This window comes from Rattus norvegicus, chromosome 2, assembly GCF_021556685.1.
Source record: "Rattus norvegicus strain SHRSP/BbbUtx chromosome 2, alternate assembly SHRSP_T2T, whole genome shotgun sequence".
Lineage (NCBI taxonomy): Eukaryota > Metazoa > Chordata > Mammalia > Rodentia > Muridae > Rattus > Rattus norvegicus.
Genome location: NC_141535.1, coordinates 51,770,245 through 51,791,880, shown reverse-complemented (window position 1 = coordinate 51,791,880; position 21,636 = coordinate 51,770,245). Strand labels below are relative to the sequence as shown.

The following is a 21,636-nucleotide window of genomic DNA, read 5'->3' as shown; positions in this document are numbered from 1 at the left end:
ATACAAATGAAGGCACTACATACCGAACTTATGGGATACAAGGAAAGCAGTGCTAAGAGCAAAACTGAGTGCCTCCAAAAGAAACTGGAAAGAGCATACACTAAGAGCTTGACAGCACACCTAAAAGCTCTAGAACAAAAAGAAGCAAATACACACAAGAGGAGTAGAAGGCAGGAAATAATCAAACTCAGAACTGAAATCAACCAAGTAGAGACAAAAAGAACTATACAAAGAATCAATAAAACCAGGAGCTGGTTCCTTGACAAAATCAGTAAGATAGATGAACCCTTAGCCAGATTAACCAGAGGTCACAGAGAGTGTATCCAAATTAACAAAATCAGAAATGCAAAGGAGACATAACAACAAACACTGAGGAAATTCAAAAATTTATCAGATCCTATATAAAAGCATATACTCAAAAAATTGGAAAATCTGGATGAAATGGACAATTTTCTAGACAGATACCAGGTAGCAAGGTAAAGTCAGGATCAGATAAACCATCTGAACAGTACCATAACCTGTAAAGAAATAGAAGCAGTCATTAAAAGTTTCCCAATCAAAAAAAGCCAAGGACCAGATGGGTTTAGTGCTAAATATTATCAGACCTTCAATGAAGATCTAATACCAATACTCTTCAAAATATTTCACTAAATAGAAACAGAAGGAATACTACCCAATTCTTTATTAGAAGCCACAATTAATCTTATAGCTAAGCAACTCAAAGACCCTACATAGACAGAGAACTTGAGACCAATTCCCCTCATGAAGATAGATGCAAAAATACTCAATAAAATTCTCACAACAGAATCCAAGAACACTTCAAAACCATCATTCGCCATGGTCAAGTAGGCTTCATCCTAGTGATGTAGGGATGGTTCAATATACAGAATGCTATCAATGTAATCCACTATATAAACAAAATCAAAGCAAAAAACATGATCATCTCATTAGATGCTGTAAAAACATTTGACAAAATCAACACCATTTCATGAAAACAGTCTTGGAAAAATCAGGAATTCAAGGCCCATATCTAAACATAGTAAAAGCAATGTACAACAAACCAATAGCCAACATCAAACTAAATGGAGAGAAACTTGAAGCAATCCTACTAAAATCAGGGACTAGACAAGGCTGTCCACTCTCTCTCTACTTATTCAATATAGAACTCAAAGTCCTAGCCAGAGCAATCAGACAACAAAAAGGGATGAAATGGATACAAATTGGAAGGAGAGATCACTATTTGCAACAATATGATAATATAATTTAATGATCCCAAAATTCCACCAGATTACTTCTAAACCTGATAAGCAACTTCAACAAAGTGGCTGGGTACAAAATTAACTCAAACAAATCAGTAGCCTTCCTCTACTGTAAGGGTAAACAGGCTGAGAAAGAAATTAGGGAAATGATAGCCTTCACAATAGCCACAAATACCTTGGTGTGACTCTAGACAAGCAAGTGAAAGATTTGTGTCACAAGAACTTCAAGTCTCTGAAGAAAGAAATTGAAGATCTCAGAATATGGAAAGGTCTCCCATGCTCATAGATTGGCAGGATTAATATAGCAAAAATGGCCATTTTGGTGAAAATAATCTATAGGTTCAATGCAATCCCCATCAAAATTTCAACTCAATTCTTCATAGAGTCAGACAGAGGAATTTGAAATTTTATTTCAAATAACAAAAAACCCAGGCTAGTGAAAACAATCCTCAACAATAAAAGAACTTCTGGGGATTCACCATCCTTGACTTCAAGCTTTATTACAGAGTAATAGTAATTTAAAACTATGTGGTATTGATACAGAAACTAGCAGGTAGATCATTGGAATAGAATTGAAGACCCAAAAATGAACCTACACACCTATGGTCACTTGATCTTTGACAAAGGAGCTAAAACCATTCAGTGGGAAAACAACAGCATTTTCAACAAATGGTGCTGTTTCAATTGGTGGTCAGCATGTAGAAGAATGCAAATTGCCCCATTATTATCTCCTTGTACAAAGCTCAAGTCCATTTGGATCAAGGACTTCCAAATAAAAGGGGATACATTGAAACTAATAGAAGAGAAGATCCTCAAACATATGATCACAGGGGAAAATTTCCTGAACAAAACAGAAATGGTTTATACTCTAAGATCAACAATAAATAAATGGAAGTTCATGAAATTGCAAAGCTTCTGTAAGGCAAGGGACACTGTCAATAGGACAAAATGGCAACCTACAGATTGGGAAAAGATATTTATCAATCCTATATTCAATAGAGGGATAATATCTAATATATACAAAGAACTCAACAAGTTAGATTACAGAGAACCAAATAATCCTATTGAAAATGGGGTACAGAGATAAACAGAATTCCCAACTGAGGAGTATTGAATGGCCACGAAGCATCTAAAGAAATGCTCAACATCCTTAGTCATCAGGTAAATGCAAATCAAAACAACTCTGAGATTTTACCTCATACCAGTCAGAATGGCTAAAATCAAAAACATGTATGACAGCAGATGCTGGCAAGTATGTGAAGAAAGAGGAACACTCCTCCATTGTTGGTGGAATTGCAAGCTGGTACTTGCAATTGTACTCTGGAAATCAGTTTGGAGATTCCTCAGAAGATCAGACATAGTTATAACTGAGGACCCAGCTATATCCATATACCCAAATATGGGCATATCCCAAAAGATTCTTCAACATATAAGAGCACATGCTCCACTATGTTCATAGCAGTCATATTTATAATAGCCAGAAGCTGGAAAGAACCCAGATGTCCTTCAACAGAAGAATGGATACAGAAAATGTGCTACCTTTACATAATGGAGTAGTACTCAGTTTTTAAAAACAATGACTTCATAAAACTTTTAGCTAACTGAATGGAATTAGAAAATATCCTCCTGAGTGAGATAACCCAATCACAAAAGAACACACATGACATGCCCTCACTGATAAGTAGATATTAGCCCAAAACGTCAGAATACTCAAGATACAATTTACCAACCACAGAAGGAAAACCAAAGGGTGCATGCTTCAGTCCTTATTAGAAGACCGAACAAAATAATCATATCAGAGATTTGGAGACAAAGTGTGTAGCATAGACTGAAGGAAATGACATCAGAGACTATTGTACCTGGGGATGCATCACACAAACCCAGACCCTACTGGGGATGCTAATAAGTACATGCTGACAGGAGCCTAATATAGCTATCTCCTGAGAGGCTCTGCCAGAGCCTGACAAATACAGAGGAGGATGCTTGCAGTCATCTATTGGACTGAGCACGGGGTCCCCACTAGAGGTGCTAGATAAAGGATTGAAGGAGCTGAAGCAGTTTCAACCCCATAGGAAGAACAACAACATCAACCAAGGAGAACCACCAGAGCTCCCAGGGATTAAACCACCAACCAAAGAGTACACATGAAGTGACCCATGGCCATAGCTACATATATAGCAGAGAATGGCCTTGTAGGGCATCAATGGGTGAAGAGGTCTTTGGTCTTGTGAAGGCACAGTACCCCAGTCTAGGGGAATACCAGGGCATGGATGCAGGAGAGAATATGTGGGTGGGTGGGAGAGCACTCGTACAGAAGCCGGGGCAGTGAAGAGAATAGCATTTGAAAGGTAAATAAAGAAAATATCCAATAAAAAAACAGATTGAAAAAATAATCTTTTAAAGGTTTCATTGATGTTGTGCTTATCTATGTTGTGGATAAATAGAAAAGGAAACTGTAATCTGATGTTATTCTAACTGTATGAGGAACATTGAAAACGTCTTCATTTGGGAATATTATTGTAATACCAAATATATTTTTAGTAGATATATAAAATATCCACAGACTCTTGCATTCAATATTTGTTCCTCATGTGATGGTGTTATTTTTTAGGGCGGCCTGGCTGGGGGAAGTAGGTAACCAATCATGGATTCTGAGGTTTCATATCTTGACCTGAGCCTCTCTCTTTGCTGTCAGTCTTTCTTGTCCTCCATGACATTAACCGCCCCCCTCCTTTCTTCTTCATGTTCCCATCGCCATGATGATGTGGATCATCCTGGATTCAGAATCAGTAGACCATTGGCTCTAGTATGACATCTGTTAAATGTTCTACTACAATCATGTCAATCTTGATTACTTTTTCATTCCTATGATTGGGAATCATGACTAAATCACCTTCTAGAAAGAGTTTCTTTATAGCTTAAAATTTCAGACTTAGAATCCTTGATCATCATGGTCAGGATTATGGGAACAGGAAGGCAAGCCCACTGCTGGGACAGTAGCTAAAAGTTACATTTTGACCCTCCAGTGTATGTGAGAGCTAACTAGGAGGCACAGGGGATTTTGAGACCTTAATTCTTGCCCTTAGTGAAAACTTCCTCCAACAGGGCTACATCTCTTAATCCTTTCCAAACAGTTCCACTAACTGGGGACTGAGTGTTCAAATATAGGAGACTAAAGAGGCCATTCTCATTCAAACCAACATACCTTCCTTCCTTAGGTTGTTCCTACCAAGTGTATTGTCACTGTAATAAACATGGTAAGTGATCCAGTCAGTGTGAATTCTACTCTCAGACTTAGGATCTATTATTTCTGGCATCCATTCTACTTAAGTTACTTTATTATGAGTTCATAAACCTCTTGTTAATTAAGTCTCTGAGTTTTGTTTCCTTACAAATGAAATGTAAGCATAACATAGGGTGTTCTCTAATTCTGGCGCTAAATTTACTCTGTCTTTTTGTTTGTCTGTTTCTTTGTTTGTTTGTAACACACTATTCATCATCCTCATGAGCAATTTATTCATCAATTAAACACAGTGGTGGCTCAGTTAAAATATACTCCCTTTAAGTCTCCATGTTTGCTCATTAAAAATGTCTTAGATGGCCTAATGTAGATTATGTGTAAATACTGAACAAAATAAAAATATACTTTAAAGTGGTTTGACATTTTTGCCAATTTGACACAACCTAAAGTCATCACAGAGAAAGAAACATCAACTGAGAAAATGCTTTTATAAAATTAGCCATAGGACAGCCCATGGGGTATATTCTTGGATCATGGCAGACTCTACTATTGATGGTACTACTCCTGGGTAGGTTATTTTGATGCACATAAGAAAAAGGAGCCAAAATAATCCAATGGAAAAAAGATAGCATTTTCAGCAAATGGTGCTGGTTCAACTGGAGGTCAACATGTAGAAGAATGCAGATCAATCCATGCTTATCACCCTGTACAAAGCTTAAGTCCAAGTGGATCAAGGACCTTCACATCAAACCAGATACACTCAAACTAATAGAAGAAAAAGTGGGGAAGCAACTCGAACACATGGGCACTGGAGAAAATTTCCTGAAAAAACACCAATGGCTTACGCTCTAAGATCAAGAATTGACAAATGGGATCTCATAAAACTGCAAAGCTTCTGTAAGGCAAAGGACACTGTGGTTAGGACTAAACGGCAACCAACAGATTGGGAAAAGATCTTTACCAATCCTACAACAGATAGAGGGCTTATATCCAAAATATACAAAGAACTCAAGAAGTTAGACCGCAGGGAGACAAATGACCCTATTAAAAATGGGGTTCAGACAGAGCTTCTACAGACTAAGCCACTACCCAAAGACTATACATGGACTGACCCTGAACTCCAACCTCATAGGTAGCGATGAATAGCCTAGTAAGAGCACCAGTGGGAAGCCTTTGGTCCTGCCAAGACTGAACCCCCAGTGAATGTGATTGTTGGGGGGAGGGTGGTAATGGAGGGAGGATGGGGAGGGGAAGCCCATATACAAGGGGAGGGGGAGGGGTTAGGGGGATGTTGGCCTGGAACCCGGGAAGGGGAATAGCAATCGAATAACAGTAGAAATGTAAATAAGAAAGAAATACTCAAGTTAATAAAGATAAAACAAAAAGGAAAACCAACAGAGAAAGATATGAGGAGCAAGCCAGTAATCTGCATCCCTCCATAGTCTCTGTTTCAGATCCTGACCGTGGGTTCCTGCCTGAATTCCTGTTGGGACTTTCCTCAGTGACTGAATGTCACAGATTGTTGTAAGCTTAAATAAAGCCTTTCCTCCCAATGTTGCTTTTATTTATAGTGGTTTGTTATAACAACGAGAATCATAAGTAATTCTATGCTTATAAATTTAATGTTATAAAATTGAAAAAAGGTCATGAAATGTTGAGAAGGAGGAACATATTGCTAAATTCCACAAAACTCACTCAAACATCATTATCTTTTAATGCATAAATGCTCAACTTAATGTATATACATTCTAACTGTGCATCTGTATGTACAATAAATTTAAGTTACATGACATTTGGATTCTATTTATAATGATCTAAGTATCTCCATTTATCTGATAAATGATACAAGAGGGTTAAGAATTTTTCACAGATTTTTAAGTTCTAATATCAATTGTAGTTTACAGTCTAAACACCTTTCTTCACTTTTTCCTCAGGGTGAAATTATGACTAAAAATGTTTGGTGGGTGGCTCATGAAGTGTGAATACCAGTGCTCTTAATAGTGTACAATTCTTAAAGTAAATGTTAGGTTTTTTTTATTTCCTCATAGTGTCTGGATAGAAAAAAAGAAATGCAGACTAGGGGATCTCCTTGGAAAAGAAAAACAAGGAATATTTTTCAGCAAAACTAGTAAGTCTTCAAAATTTGTTTCACTGCTTACTTGATCATCAATATGTTTTTAATTTTTCTCCAGGTGTCAGAGATCAGACACAAGCTCTCAAACATGGTACATAAATATACTCTAACAACCATGACTTCAGCTCCCAGCTCCTATTATGGGATTAGTAATAAGATAGCTATAAATTATGTGTCAAGATCAAGTTAGTAAATACACTGAGAAACGTGGCAAGACATTCTCTTTATCTAAGCCCTCATTACAGTAATTTATAAATGATGGAAAGGAATACATTTTATTTATAATATCTTTTATTAAGTCTTTTGTTCTTATTCTGCATTAATCCTATCATGTAAGAGGATATACCTCATGTCCAAGTAATTTTGAAGTTGCTAAATATTTCCTTGTTTTGTTGTTGCTATTTTATTTATTTATTTATGTGCGTGCGTGTGTGTGTGTGTGTGTGTGTGTGTGTGTGTGTGTGTGTGTGTGTGTAGGTATGTATAGGTACCTAAACAGGATGCAATAGGATATAAGATTCTCTATAGTTAGAGCTGAAGTTACAGGTAGTTGTAAGCTGCCAGATGTTAGCACTACAAATTGAATTCAGATTTGTTGCAAGAGCAGCAAGCACTCCTATCTAGTAAGCCATTTGACCAGGCCAAAGATTTATTTTTAGTTTTGAGTATGCAAGCAGACCAGTATGTATTTCTCATGTACTTTAAATTTCTCCAGAAGCCAAGAGATGGTATGAAACCTTCTGGAACCAGTTACAGGAAACTGTGATCTGCCTTACATGAGTACCAGGAACAGAACTAGGTACCCTGAGTCAGATATCCAGCCCCTAATGATATACTATCATGTCAACATTGACTAATATAGCAGTTCTAAAGATAACTAAGACTAACAGATATCAAACATGTTTAAATGTCAAGAGACTTAGCTGAATATTAACATGGAAATTTCAATTTAAAAAAATAATCCAAATCTTTTTTAAAGTCATAATCCAAGATTTAGAAAAATCTTTAGATGAAGATCTAAATCTTCATCTAAATTTAAACCTCTAGAAACAAAATTTTCATGGTCTAATAGATATGGCCAGCTACATGTTTTGTATATTCTTCAAATTCATCAAAGCAAAGTGCAAATACTTTATATGCCCTTGTTCATTATTTCTGAGTCCAGTGACTTTTTTTCTCCAATTTTCCTCTTTCTGTTAATGTCCCTTCACTGCCAAGTGTTCTTGAAGACTGTCTTATATCAAACTCAATAATTTCCTTTTTAAACATTAATTCTACCTTTAGTTGCTCATATCTCTTAACATATTGTTTAAGTATGGTTTTATCCTCAGTTTACTATTATTAATTACTTGAAATTACTCTTAATTCTGCTCGTTTCAAATTGAATTTTGTCAACTTCAAACTTAGAAGTTAAAGTCCTGATCCTACAATATCAGAATGTCATCTTATTTAAAGATGGTGCCTCTGAATGAGAATTCAATTTAAAATTATATTAAAGTAAGTTCAAAACCAATATATGATTTGTTCTTTTAATTTTAAAAGACAATGTGGTGGTAACACAGATACACACAATGAGAGTACTCATCAAGTATGATGGTAAAGATGGTGAGATACATCGCTGAGCCATGAAACATATAATATTACCTGTAAACCATAACAGTGCTGGAGAAAAGCATAACACAGGCTATCTCTTACAGCATGTAGAGAAAATAAGACTGCTAATATTTGATCTTATATTTATAATTTTTATAATTTTAAGAAAGTTTAGTTCTGCTATTGATCTGCTATGTTTGGATTTTATTATAGTAAGCATAGCGAACTGGCACTGAAGGAGAAATCTCTGGTTTCTCTGGAGACTCAATTGTGTCAAGTGATTATTTCTGTAAACTGTCTTAGGAGAGGATGTTTTGCTGAAGCAGATGTGTGGGAGAATATTTTGCTGAGAACAAACACATGGTGTTTTCCTGGATTCTGCCTGGATAAAAGGCATGTGATGTTTTGTTGGAATGGACTGTTGATAGAGAATATCATGTTTGGAAGGGGTATAAATAGAACTGGATGGTGGATGGTGCTATATAACACTGGTTCACCTTGCCACTCTTTGCTGGTCTTCATTGGACTTTGCTGACACTGGTCTTCACTGATGATACTATGGCATTGGTTCCCCTTGCCTTCTCTGACAATCATCATTTGTCATGACTTTCTAGAGAGAAATACACCAAAGAACTTTTTGTCACATTCCAGATGCTGCTGCTTCTCCAGACTCAGGCTGGTTGGCAGAGCCTTGTGGTTTCTTCTGGATTTTGAACAGTGTTTGCAAGTAGATTGAACTACTGCTGGTTCATGTAAACAGAGCTGCTGATATCCTGACAATGAAGATTGGATCACCCAACTTGGAACTATTTCTAAACAGGTCCACGTCCTCCTTTGCCCTATTAACCTTTCCTTTCTACTACCTCTAGTTGGCGGTGAGCTAGAAGGAAGGTTAAAGCTTTAAAAAAACTTATTAAAGTAGCTATAGGAAAATCTAAGCCTATACATCTACTTGTTCACTGATGTCTAATTTGGCATTAAATTTCTGAACCAAAATTTTGATTCATTATAATGCATTCTTTTTTCATCAAATAGGATTTATATTCTCAACTCCTGCCTTCAATAGATTTTATCTTTCTCCAGATCCATTTCTCTCTATCTGGAAAATACATAATCAAGTCTAAGTCTACTTATAACAGAAGTTTCATTTATCTTAACTTCCCTGAGTAAATTCAGTGGGATCAAGAGATAAAAATAATGTATTACTGTATGTACTCTTAAATGCTGGCTTTTGGCAAAACAATATAACATTAACTAGTAAAAATGTTTACTTTATGTGTAGTCTTCCCTTAACTCCTCATTTGTGATTTAAAAAGCTGAAAACCTAAAGAGATGGTAGGGAAATGGCATAGACACTCACAACCATTAAAGAACTGCTGTCACCTTAGGAGTAGGGGAACAAAGGAATGGGGCAATGTATTGAAGCCCAAGGTATGGCTTCCCTGGTTGGGAGGAACATGGTGGAAGACACATGTAACATCAGTAAGAGCAACACAGAAGGCTCAATGGCTTCCAGAAGATCAGTGCAAATGAGATAGGTAGAGAAATGCCTCAACTTACCCTTTCATTTCCTCCACTAATGGTCTGTCAGTGCTTTGCACTAGACATAATAAACTAGATGCTAAAGGATACAAATGCTGCTGTATAGCATTTTATGATTAAAAAAATGGTATAGACAAGAATGAGAAATAGATTTGATAAGACAGAAATGAATCAAGGCAGAGTTTAATGATTTTCTTAGGTGTGCCCCCATTTGTCAGAACCCTGTTTGGTCTTAGACAGATGATTTTAGAGGTGTGTTGCTCTGCAGCACTAGAACTTCATTGTTTTTTCATTCTATATATCTTGAGTTTAGTCAACATGGACAAATATGAAAATGCAACGTGCCAGAATTCTTACATCCACTTTCAGAATGAATTACCGTGCCACAGCTCCTCCACCATTAATATCAAAGTACAAAGTGAAGGCCCCTGATAATTCATTCTGAATTATGAGTCCTCTGGCCTCAAAGGACAGCTCAGCTCATCTCTGCTTCCCAAGGAGACAGATGAGAGGGATGACCTAAGAATGCACAACTAACTGTGGATGTCTAAGGCAGGCACATTGTCTTAGCAGAATAAGAGCAAAAGGAAACCTCATGGGCAGACAATGCAGCATAGATGGAGGTGAATCACAGAGAACAACAAGGACTCAGGAATGGGCAAAGAGAGGGCATAGGTTAAAATACCTGAATTTACAGAACATATGGCATTTCTTTTACTCATGTTTGTAGCAAAGCTATGATTTTTTCTTTTAGTTAAGTTCTCTCATTTTCTGTTTCATACATGTATGTAATACATTCTGATTATTCTCTTCCCTATTTTCTTTCATCTCTTTCCTGCTCTTATGAACTACTCTCCTTCCTACCAATCATTTTCCTACAAAATTCATGTTTATCTTGCTATTTGGTCTACTGAATTTAAGCAGGGCCACATTGGTGACCATGGGTTTGTATCCATCCTTTCTGTGATAAGAAGTGAAAACCATCCTTCTCTCTCATCTACTATGCTCACCAGTGGGTTTGCAAATAAAAATATTAACCTTCCCTCTCTTACAATCTATCAGTAGTTCCTAGTTCAGCAGGGAACTCCATAAGCTCTTCCCCTATCCATGACTTAATATTAACATGGTTAGTGCAATTTTGAAGATTTTTTTTGTGTTTATGAATATTTTGCCAACATATATATGTATATATATATGTATATATGTGTGTGTGTCATATATATATGGGCACACACAATACAGATATTTATTAAGCAGCTCCTGTGAGGTATGATTAGACCATTCTTTAATTTTAACGGGTTGGGTTTTATGGTATACCTGTAATATGTTTTATGTTATAATATGCAAAAGAGTGAATCACTGGTATTACTAATCAGCATCAATGGTAATTCATTCACTTCCCTGCTTGGTTCTTCTTCATGACCGAAGGTGAATCCTGGAACTTTGATTCAGATAGCAAGTTGCAGGAAGAAGGAACAGGACGAAGAGCTTTGACTTCAGTGTGTAATGGAGTTTATTCCCATTACACAAAGAAGCAGGATTCTCTACCTATTTAAACTCCAGGCTTGATGGGAAAGGGAATGGTTTCTTAATATTGGAAATCAGTGAGTGTTGCTCAGTCATTTGGTCTCAATTATGTTTTGTATATTTCTTTGTTATCTTATATCTCTTAGTTTCTTTCTTTCTTTTCAAATATAACTTAAAGTAATCAGTTTCAGAGGCATCTGAAGACTGTGCATATGACATATGGTTTTCTTAATTCAGTGTTGTAATTAAAGAAGAAACTATGTATTTCATAATGAAAACAGGTACTTGATAGATACCAAAATCCATCCTAAGTAATTTATGTACAATGTTTAATCTTTTCGATAGCTCTATACATTTGTATTTACTATTCTTTCTTTTCATTTTTGTAGTTGGATAATATAGCTACTCAATAGCTATATTTGTCTCATGTATGTGAGAATTTAGATGACTGAAATATATAATGTAAATGAGATTTTAGTCAGTTGACCAAAAATATATTATCACAAACCAATATAAGAAATCTAGACTTATTTTTAATAATGAATTCACTCCTTATATAGTCACTACATATCTGTGTACACATGCATGTTTTCTACAGTATATACAATAATTTAAATATATAGGCACGGTACATATAAATGAATAATAATTGTTTATGTATTTTTATTTCTTTGTTAATAAGAAGGCATGTTTTTCATAATTTTACAATCCCCTATAAGTGTATATAGAGTCATATATATATAATATATATAAGCATAGGTATTTATTTCTTAAGATGCAAATCAGGTACTATTTGTTTCAAAAATTTTCTCATTCTCTTTGTCACTGGAACAGAGAGACACATTATAGTTACAGCCTAGAGTTTAACCTGGATTTTATTCATAACCATGTTTCATTTCACTCATCCATACAATATATTAGTATTTTATAATTCTATGCCTGTGGTTAACCTTATACACTTGACAGCAATAATGATCTTTATATTCTCCTTGCTTTCGTATGTAACCAAATGCACACACATCATGCATGTCTCTTACTCACACTTAATTGTAAAGTCAACACTTATGTTTTAAGAATAAATGTGGCAGTTCTTTCTTTATTAGTTTGAATTTTGTTCTCAAAAGTTAAGTTTTTTCTTTGGACAATATGATGGTGACGTGGTAGGTGTTTGTAACAGTGAAAGAGACTTACCCTCGTGCTTTGCAGCGATCGTAAGATCATGCCTCCAGTAGCTACAGGGTACATTCCACACTACCATATTAACCCGCTGCGCTACAGTAGCAAGCACCTCCTATTCTGCTCACTTTCCTTTTTCTCATTATCTACAGAGAACCTTCTATAATTCACCACTAAATCACACATAATCTTATTTCCAAAATAAAAATTACAGTCCCCTATTTGTTCATATTCACAAAAAATGTTCCAAGATGCTGTTAAAATTTTAAAAATTTGTTCTAAACAACGTTTTTCTGAAACTAAAATGATTTCCTTCTTGTATCCTTTACTGACAAGATGTACTACACAGTATGTGGGGGAAGATATAATAAACAAAAGTCATAGAAAGGACGTCACTACATCTTTTTTAAAGTAGATGCTGCCTAGGACTTTAGAGTTACTGAACAAAATTAAATCTACCAATGTAAGAGCAAAGCAAGGTTCCAAATGATTTATTTCTAGATTTGATTGAAAAATAAGTCACAGATAATTAGTGGTATGTGGCTTGTTAAATACAGTGACATCATTGTCTCCACTACAATTACATCATCCCCATTGAATAGTACTGTGGTGTTTGGTTAATTTCCTGGGCTCACATTTCTTGTGCAAATAACTAGAACTAGAAGTCTTGTTTGCAGTGATACTCTGGGTGTCCTAGTGTGTATTACTGTGCTATTGCTGAACATTTGGGATCCATTACCCTTTAAAAGTCTAAAAACAATTTATGTAGTTTCTATATTTAAAAAAAGCATGTAAACAAATGTGCTTAAACGTTCATAAAATTTCCGTGGATCTGTACACAGCAGGCCAGTTGACCCCAAGTTAAATGTATAATTTTAGAAGACACTGAATCCTTAATTGCTAGTTATTCTGTATCCTTCAAATTCTCCTAAACGTGCAACCTAAATCTTTGGTAAAAAAAGAGTACCTCATGATAATGTATTTTCCATTTATATATGTGAAACCAATAATTAGTATGAAGCTCATTACAACACATCAAGAAAGAAAATAACAAAAGAAGAAAATCTGTAATTAAATAAGTTTTTTCCTGGGTTGCTTTACTGTTCTCTTGCATGGGAATGATGCATGGCCAGGTCCACCCCAGAACAGCTAGATGACAAGAAAAAGTGGAAAAATGACATCTTTCCAATTTTTTGAAAAAAGGAATAAAATTACATAATTTTAGAGTTATTTTGTATTCTGAAAAAGAAAACAGTAAAGTTTGATTTTCTTGATTCAATCAAAAGGAACTTAGTTTGGTGCTTAGATTTTGTTATGTGTGCATGTACCTGTGAGTGTTGAGGAAGGCACACTCATCTTATGGAGGCCATAGGGCAGCATGTAGATAAATTCATTCTTTAGTTGTTTTCCATCTTTTACCTTTTAAGGCAGAATCAACTATTGAATCTAGAACTCACCATATCAGGTAGGCTTTAGACCCAGTGAGCCTCTGGATTTGCCTGTCCACAGCTCCCCACCCCTGCTCTCTCATTTATTAAGTGATAGGATGACAAGGGGCTAATGCTGCCACGTTTGGTTTCCACGTAGGTGCTAGGGATACAGGTCCTCTTGCTCGCACAGAAATTACTCATTCAGCCATCTTCCCAACCTTTCTTTTTATCGTTTTTAACTGAACAATATATAAATTCCAAGTAAAGATTAAATATATTCAAAGTACCTAGCATGTTTTGGTATAGGTTTGCATTGTGTAATGAGTGCTTACTGAACTCTTTGCTCTTAACCCTTCAGGTACATAATGATTAAAAGGAACACATCCCCAGTGCTCTCCTGGAATGTTAAATCTATTTAACTGCTCCCAGTTTTCTTTTGGTAGGTGGGAATGGGAAGGTAACTATGTTTAGGTACTACCCTTTCTCTTCAAGGTTGTTTCACTAATGGATACATTACACATACATATAATGGTAAAACCTTCATGAATTTAATAAATCTATAAACCATTCCTATGATCTGAAGTAGTGTAACTAATACATGCTACATCTTTTAAACATATGTTAGAGGTTAAGGAGATTTTTGAATACCCTTTATGAGCAATGCATCTACTGAAGTCTACTTATACCTTAATGTGAAGTTGTTAGTACAAACATGTACTTTAAGAAATGATGTCATCTTTGAAATACCAAAACAAATGGTGTGGATTTGTCTGACTCATTTGGTTGTTAAAAATAGGTTTCTTTCCAGTGGAAAACATGCCCTATGCCCTACTCTACAAAGTAAGATGAAAATTAATGATAAAGTTCTTGGGTAAAGTCCTCAAACTTGAGAGGACTGACTTCTAAATTAGACAGGGAAAAAGAGAAAAATACAGTATGGATGCTGAGGATAATTTTTCTGATAACATCCGAAGGCAGAAGTGTGTTTTTCTCCCATGCTTGAATCTCGATAAACAGCAGCAATCAGAGAAGAATGCAGCAGATCTGTTTGGATAACAGCTTTGGCAATCCGCAGACATGTTTTCTTTATTTACCACCCCCACGTTATGACTCAGAATTCAGATTCTGAAGAAGGCTTCTGAAAAATAAATTCCAATATGCTCATTGGTGCCCAATTTTTTTCGTCTATGTTTCAAATAGAAATGTAAGTGGGAGTAGAAATAACAAAGAGCTCAGATAATTAGCATACTAAGATTGTGGATATTATTTTTGGTGAATATAAATAATTAGTAAAACTACATTTATTGGAAATGGACAAACTGTGTATAGCTAAAGACAGAAGAAAAATATTAGAGCAATGATGTCATCAGATAACATTCTTCATAGAACTGATGTATAAAGATATTTCAAAGCAGACTGAAAAAGTCAGGTGTTTTACAAACTAATCTCCTGTTTCATCACTATGAGCCAATAATTCTCCAAGTCCATACTGACTGCTGTTTATCTATTGTATTACCCAAGTTGCTATCTATGCAGTTTTCTCATTGTAGGAACCCTTGCAAAGGAACCAATATCATTGCAGTCATGACAGGATTATACACAGTATTATGCCTTTATGTGGATGAAATCTTGGACACTCTTTACATGCACTTCTAGCATATTATAAAACATTCAGTATTATAGTTTTTATGTTACTCCACTTCTAGTGTATTATAAAGCATCTATACTGTCATGTGTAAACAGGTAAATATTGGAAGCAATGTTGTAAATTATAATGGTATTTATCAAATCATTCACACATGGCTCATGGAAGAGTATTGTAGTCTCTAGAGATGTTGCACAGTCAATTCAATTCTTGTTGCACAAGCTCTTGCATATAAAATATATGCAAAATATATAAGTCCTGGTCTTATATATAAAATCTGAGTACAGTGGTGCTAGTTCTTAACTTCAGCACTGGAGGTGGGAGGAGGGAGAGACAGATGGGTCCCTTGATCTTACTGACTGATCTAGCTGAGAAAAAAAAAAGCTAACAGTGCAACGAGATACCCTATGTCAAAAAAGTAGAAAAATGAAAAGGTTAATCAAAGAAGATACCCAATGTTCATCACTGCCCTCTACAGGCATTCACACCTACACAGATATATACAAACAAGTCCACACACCCACACATATACACCCAACCTCTAGACAAACAAAACCTGTATTGCCCAAATCAGTACAGACCACAAAGCATTAGCTTCTTCTTTGGGTTCACTATCCCTTAAAAGGACAAGTCTTAATGTTAATAGAGATCCAAGAAAGGAATTTTGGGTTCATCAAAACAGTTTTTATTAAAACAATTTCACATAGCTTGTTTTGAAAATGAGAAAATATACTCACATTTAGACAGTGATTTATTCTTTAAAAAGACTCATACAACCACAATGATGAATTCTATATAAATAGTCAGGGACACTGTAGTCAAATTAATAAATGAAAGAGTAAACTGGGATGTTCTGAGTACATTGTTGACCATTTCCTGTATTGTAGCACCACAGGCTTGAGTAAGAATTCACAAAAATAATCCATTTAAATTTATCACATGACCCTTTCCCATGTAAAGGGAAAAAAGCTTCTTTTAATTTGTACTGTTAAATCGATATAGGAATCATCTTCAAAGCTTTCTTATCAATACAGAGCAGTAGAGTAGATAGCTTGTAGGATATGGATTTCTGTTTTAAGTCTTAAATGAAGATGGAGGTTCAGGACCTAGGTAGGACTGTCATAACTGGTCATAAACCAACTTTTCACATTGGGTTTCAGAGCGTCACTCTGGCTGTTCTGTTCCTATATGACCTTTCCTCTGCATATATGCACTCTTTATGTCTCTTGTTATAGCCATACCTGTTATAACTGGTCTCATCAGATTAAGGCTCTTTGTTTAAATTTGGTTAATTTTTTAATGACTTTATCACCAAATACATACATATTGGAAGCTGATTTTACAAATATTAATTATAAGAGTGAGAAAATCTGTAAATAACACCATCCTACTTGAAAGGTTTATTTGATAATACATACAGTTATAAGGAAAACAAAGTGTTGCATTTTGATTTATTTTTAAAATAACATTCTAAAAATTAAAGTCTAAGAATAAGCCTAATCAATAGGTAAAAGACATTTATAATGAGAACTTTAAATCTCTCCAAAAAAGAGACTGAGGAAGACACTAAAAATGGGACAACCTTTTTATAGATTGGTAGAATTAATGTTGCAAACTTGGCCTACTTATAAAAAGCACTTTACAGATTCAATGTAATTGCAATCAAAATCCTCAAAACATTCTTTATAGAAATAGAAAAAAATCCAGCAATTTATGTGAGGCCACAAAATATTCCAGATATCCAAAGCAATGCTTGAGGAATTGTTATTACAGAATTTGCGATGTATTACAGAGCTATGGTAGCAAGAACAATGTGACACTGGCCACAAAGCAGGTATATGTACCAGGGCAACATAATAAAAATCTCCAACATGACATTACATGACTACTGCAATCTGATACTTGAGAAAGATGCAAATAAACATATACTGAAGAATAGACATAACTTTCAATAAGCAATGTTGAAAAAGCAAGAGCACACATGCAGAATGAAATTAAGCCTGTGTCCATGTCTATCACTCTGAACAAACATTAATTGTAAATGGAACAAATGTGTCAATGTGAAATTGAAAACACTGAAGCCACTGGAAGAAAACAGAGAGTACCATCCAGAACAGAAGTCTGGGAAAATACTTCATAAATTGGACCCCACTTGTCCAGAATCTAAGGACACATTTGACAATTGGAACATCATAAGATTAAAAGGTTTCTGTAAGCAAAAGAAATAATCAATCAAGTGAAGATGAAGTCCACATGGAGTAGTAGAGAATCTTTGCCAGCTCTTCATCTAATAGAAGATTAATATCAAAATATATAGAAATATTAAAAACAACAGAGTAAAGAAAACAAACAACTCAATTACAAAATGGACTATGTATCTGAGCAGAAAGTTCTCAAAATAACAAATAATATTGATTAGTTGATACTACAGAGAAGGCTTAACAATACAAGTACTGGATGATCTTCCAGAGGACCTGAGGCTGTTTCTCAGCATCTACACAGTGGATCACAGGGACCTGTAACCCTAGATATCAGGGGTTGGGGGTGGATCTAATGCTCTCTTCTGGTCTCTAAAAGTATTGCACACATGACATGGAAAAGCTACCATGTACATAAAATTTAAAAAAATAAAGAAGACCTTTGAAAAATGGCTTAAAATTATCTCCCAAAGTGTTCATATACTTAGCTATTAGGGAAATAGGAATTAAAGCTACTTTGAGGCTTCATCTTACCCAAATATGACTGGCTAATTTCAAGAAGAAAATTGCCAGCCAAGCATATTGGTACACACCTTTAATCACAGCATTCATAAAACAGATGCAGACAATCTCCATGAGTTTAAGGCCAGCCTGGGCTATATAATTAGTTCCAGAATAGGCAGGGCTACAAAACGAGATAGAGAGAGAGAGAGAGAGAGAGAGAGAGAGAGAGAGAGAGAGAGAGAGAGAGAGAGGAGGGAGGGAGGGAGGGAGGGAGAGAGAGAGAGAGAGAGAGAGAGAGAGAGAGAGAGAGAGAGAGAGAGAGAGAGAGAGAACAAATGCTGGAGCTGTATCTCCAAAGAAAGAGAACCATTCATTCACTGTTGATAGTCTTTTCAAACTGGTCAGCTGCTCTAAAAACCAGTTTAGATAATTACAAAAAGCCAAAAAGAAAAAAATTTGCCTACATGGCTATATCATGCCTCAGCATTGGCCAATGTTCACAACTTCTGCCTCCACACATGCTTGCTCAGCCATTCTCATACGCTTCTATTGGTAATAGTTGGGAAATAAAAATAACTCTAAAGTCATTCATTAAAGGCTCTTTGCTGTGTATCATGATGGAATATTATGCTACTAAAAAGAAAAATGAAATAATAAAAATTGCAGGTAAATGAATAGACTTCAACACTTTTATGGCAAATAAAGTAACCCAGACCCAGAAAGACTAATGTTGCACGTTCTCCCATCTTTGTGGTTTTGATCTTTTGATATAAGTTTATAGGCTGGATAATTCACAGAAATCAGGGAAATAAAAATAGATTGTTAGGTGAAAGGAGAAAGTAGGAAGAGCTCTCTTGATGGGGATAATAGGACACTGTGCAATGAAGGGAGAGATAGGGAAAGCAGTGATTTAACTGAGAAGTGGGAGGGAAGCCAGTACAGAAGGAGGGAGGCAGTACAGACAACACTAAGGTCATTTTTTAAAATGTTATAGGAAATAATCATTTTATGTTTACTTAAATTACATAGAACATGTACAAATATTATATGTATTAAAATTTAAATGAAGCTATGCCACTGGGAACAACAAGGGTTTTTCCAAGAAACACAGACTATCTAACAAAAAGGTCAGGGGATCCCCGTACATTTCCAAAGCAATATATACTGTTGCAATTTTGTTTGTCTCCCAGAATTTGAAGGTATGAACTTATTGGTGGAGGTACAACTCAATTCAGATTCAGAACTTGAAGAAACTGGAGTGAATCTGACCTGAAAACCTCCTTCCTGAAGACTGGCTATCATAGTATCAGAAGTAGATATGAAAGCTACCAAAGGAGAAAAGCAGTCAGTCGTCCTACTGTGATTTGACACCTATCATGTACAACAAGGAACAGTCCAGCAAGATAGACCCAAAGGGATTTTAAAATTTTTTATTGGATATTTTCTTTATCTACATTTCAAATGTTATCCCCCTTCACAGTTTCCCTTCGAGAAACCCCCAATTTCATCCCCCAACCCCTGCATCCATGAGGGTGTTCCCCCATCCATCTACCTACTCCCTCCTGCCTTCCTGCCTTGGCATTCCCCTGCACTGGGGACCCTGTTCTCAGTCCAATGGTTGACTGTGAGCATCTGCCTCTGCATTTGTCAGACTCTGACAGAGTCTCTCAGGAGACAGCTATATCAGGCTCTGGTCAATATGCACCTCTTGGCATCCATAATAGTGACTGGGCTGGTGACTGCAAGTGGGATGGTGTCACGCCCAACCTCGACCAGCAAGAAAGACACGACCAGCGAAGATCTTCTTCAAGCAGTTTTACTCAGGAACCTTGATACAATCTTCTGACCCCGGGGAACCCCCATACCACACTTAAATAGCTAGTGTTGGCCAATCCTAGCAAGCCACGTGGGTCATGCAGATAGGCTGTGACTATGCGGAAGCTAGCAGGCCAGGCAGGCATAGCCAAATAAAGACTTGTTTACTACAAGGAGCGCTCACTGTTGGGTGGGTGGAAGGTGGAAACTAGTGCCATCTTTGAGGCGCGGCACATTGCAGCTCCCTACAGGATGGATCCCCATGTGTGGCAGTTTCTGGATGGCCTTTCCTTCAGTCCTTGCTCCACATTCACTCTGTATTTCCTTCTGGGAGTATTTTGTTCCCCCTTCTCAAAAGCACTGAAGCATTCACACTTTGGTCTTTCTTCTTTTTGAGCTTCATGTGGTCTGTAAATTATATCTTGGGTATTTTGAGCTTTTGAGATCATATCCACTTATCCGTGAGAATTTATCATTTGTTTTTTGTGATTGGGTTTCCTTACTTAGGCTGATACTTTCTACTTCCACCCTTGCCTAAGAATTTCATAAAGTCATTATTTTTTAATAACTGAGTAGTGCATCTCATTAGATTGTGAGAAAGCATTTGACAGAATCCAACCTCCTTTCATGGAAAATGTCATGGAAAGTTCAGGAATTCAAGGCCCATCTTAATAAAACTAAACTTAATAAAAGCAATATACAGCAAATCAGTAGTCAACATCAAACTAAATGGAAGGAAACTTGAATCAATCCCACTATAATCAGGGACTAGACAAGGCTGCCCACTCTCTCCCTACTTATTCAATATAGTACTTGAAGTCCTAGCCAGAGCAATCAGACAATAAAAGGAGGTGAAAGGGATACAAATTGGAAGGGAAAAAGTCAAAATATCACTTTGCAGATGATATGATTGTATACTTCAGTGACCCCCAAAAGTTCCACCACAGAACTCTTACAGCTGATAAACAACTTCAGTAAAGTGGCTGGATATAAAATTAATTTCAAATCAATAGCCTTCCTCTATTCAAAGGATAAACAGACTGATGAAGAAATTAGGGAAATGACACCCTTCACAATAGCCACAAATAATATAAAATACCTTAGGTTGACTCTAATTAAACAAATGAAAGATCTATATGTCAAGAACTTCAAGTCTCTTAAGAAAGAAATTGAAGATCTCAGAAGATGGAAAAACCTCCCATGCTCATGGATTGGCAGGATTAATATAGCAAAAATGGCCATCTTGCCAAAAGCAATCTACAGATTCAATGCAATCTCCATCAAAATTCTAGCCCAAAAGGTTTAATAGCACCATATAACATCTTGAAAATAACCACCAGCCATCTAATTGGATATAAGACCTTCACAATAGGTGATAATTTATGCTTCAGGCTGCCAATCATTGCTCATGTATGGTCAGGTCATGTTTCCTAGAGGATTAGACACTACTGCCACTTCTGTACACCATTCCTAACTCCATTGTAAATATGTCACCTTATATCCACAGATAATTGTGGGTGTCATCCCCCCACCATAGGAAAAATGTTTGGCAGCATACAGAGAGATTAAAGA

The 21,636-nt window shown here is 36.0% G+C and overlaps 1 pseudogene; it reads right to left on the bottom strand.

Moving 5' to 3' along the window:
* Window positions 1–12,554, bottom strand: part of Hnrnpa1-ps25 (heterogeneous nuclear ribonucleoprotein A1, pseudogene 25) — an 82,746-nt pseudogene extending 70,192 nt beyond the window's left edge.
* Window positions 12,555–21,636: the final 9,082 nt, after the last annotated feature.